This window comes from Trachymyrmex septentrionalis, unplaced genomic scaffold (assembly GCF_001594115.1).
Source record: "Trachymyrmex septentrionalis isolate Tsep2-gDNA-1 unplaced genomic scaffold, Tsep1.0 scaffold15, whole genome shotgun sequence".
NCBI lineage: Eukaryota > Metazoa > Arthropoda > Insecta > Hymenoptera > Formicidae > Trachymyrmex > Trachymyrmex septentrionalis.
In genome coordinates, this window is record NW_017304653.1 from 978,737 (window position 1) to 981,056 (window position 2,320).

A 2,320-nucleotide genomic window follows, 5' to 3' on the forward strand; every position below is an offset into this window, starting at 1 on the left:
AATTTAATAATAGGTACAAAAATTGTCTCTCTCTAAAAGAATCACTAAGCGCTCACCGAGTTGTTTTGTTTGCTGAACGCAATCATTACTCAAATATACTCAAAGATATATTCAAATGGCGTTTCACTTCCTATTGTTATTATATAACAAAAAACCAATATCATAATATATAGAATATATAATAAGAAATTAATATTTAAGATACATCCCACATTTTGAAAATCGTCAAGTTCTTGCGGATCCATGATCGCATAATATTACGTGTATATAACAATTTATCCTATATAGGGATCATGTAATAGATCATGATTATGTAAATAAATAGATCATATAAAAAAAATTTAAAAGTCAACATGAAATATCAATAAAATTTCTATCCGTACACTAAAAAAAATTACTAAATTTTATTAAATATTTATTTGAATAGTATTAACGAAATATTTACTAAATGTATATAAATAATATATATATTTATTTAATTTAAGTATAATTTTATTTTAAATAAATGTTTATTTACTGTAAGTAAATATTTCGTTAGTTACTATTCAAACAAGTATTCAGTAAAATTTAATAAATTTTTTTTACAATGAGAGAAAACACGTACAGAAATGATCGATGTATAGAGAGCGTATCAAGTACAATCGCTACATCTTACACAAACGGCCAAAATACACGATCGGAAGGGGTTGAAACCGGCGTACGTCAGTGCGGTTCGAATAGAGAGAATCGTCACGAGCTCGAGGCGTTTGCCGAAACGCCGCGAGCTCGTGGGACAAAGACGAGTCGATGTGGGTTGGCGGAAAGGACGAGGACGACGATGGGATGACGATGGTCGCTGGTGGTGGACCGGCGGACGATGTCTGTGCTGGTTAATGGTGGTGGTAGTGGAGAACGGTGGTGGTGGTAGCGCGAGGAAATCAGCGCGAGGATCGTAACAGCGGAGAGTGTACGCAGTCTAACGAAAGCCGCGGTGGTGCGCGGTGGTGGCTCGCGCCACGTTTGTCCCTCGGCCGAGAAGACACGTGAATGCAACCACGTGGTCCAGTGCGTGACACGAGAGCTGTTCGGAGATATTCACGAGAATTCCGACTGGGTGCTTCGTAGGACAGTGACAAGTTTTCGCGAGCGCGACGGGACTCCAGGGTTCTCACATTCGCAGCCGTGGACACGAGAATAACCGTCAACCTGGAGTCCACGTGCCAGAAACGGTGAGTGAGTCATGATTTATAATTATTCGATTCAATCGGGAAATACGTTGAACCGTATACGGAATACGATGGCTACCACCATGTATCTCTATATGAATGACATAAACAAGCCTGCATCGTGTAAATCTTGTGACCATTCATTAGATGGGATCTATTTTCGAATTGTTAAACTATAAAATGTCTGTAAAATCTTGAATAACTATCAACTATAATAAATCATCGATACAAATCTACGTTGCGCATGAGGAAATGTTAAAGAACAGATTGATCGCGCGGTTAACGTAATAACGTGATTAAAATGCCGATGATTGCATCGGCCGGAGTTATGATTGCTTTCTGATATAAATCTTAGACATGATAATTAAACCTCGGGGATTATTATCGTGAGATCGACAAGGACATAATTCGAATCGTTTTGCTCTTTATGTCGTCAAGTATACTCCAGGAATACATTAATTGTCGCCGTGATTTTAAACATGGCGAAAGATTTGTCTCAATTATTTGAATATTTACGTTATTACGCGAAGTCTCGCTCCGAGAGAACATTCACTTATTACAAGGCTAATTTACACTTCAAAATTTTTACGGTACACTGTTTGTACCTTTCGCTGTTGTTTTACTGATCGTAGTCTTCCGGGTAAGGAAACTGTATGTTATCATAATATCGCCGATACGGAAAGTGTCTAGAAAAATCTATTTCTCTCGCTTGTTCTCTCTCGGATACAGGATACCTTCGAAACGTCGCGTGACAAACTGATATTCATGTATGGAAATAGTGTACTTTCACGTAGTTAATTATATCGCTTGTAACCCGCGAGGCGCGGCCAAGAGCGTTCCGATACGGAAAGTTCTATCTAACGAAAGTACAGATGATTTTAGTAATGGAAACAGATAGACATTTCGAATTGGGAATCAAGCGATCTTGCATAATAACTTGCATAATGACACACAGAGAAATATAAGTCACTCTGCCATATTCGTTTAATCTATTCTATATTCATCAATGTTTTGAAGTTGTACGTTGCGAATTGTACATATTTTTCATGCTCCTTAGACATGTACAAATTTCCCTCCAAGGCCTCCTTCTGGAAAACTAAAACTTAAGAATCTTA

The 2,320-nt window shown here is 37.7% G+C and overlaps 1 protein-coding gene across 1 annotated transcript in view; it reads left to right on the forward strand.

Annotated features, from left to right (window-relative positions):
• The first annotated feature begins 972 nt into the window (after nucleotides 1-972).
• LOC108745823 (BTB/POZ domain-containing protein KCTD1) overlaps nucleotides 973-2,320 on the forward strand; it is a 27,148-nt gene continuing 25,800 nt past the window's right edge. The window contains exon 1 of the mRNA XM_018482202.1: nucleotides 973-1,208. The gene's annotated coding sequence lies outside the window, so the exon portion shown is untranslated. The remainder of the gene's footprint in view (nucleotides 1,209-2,320) is intronic.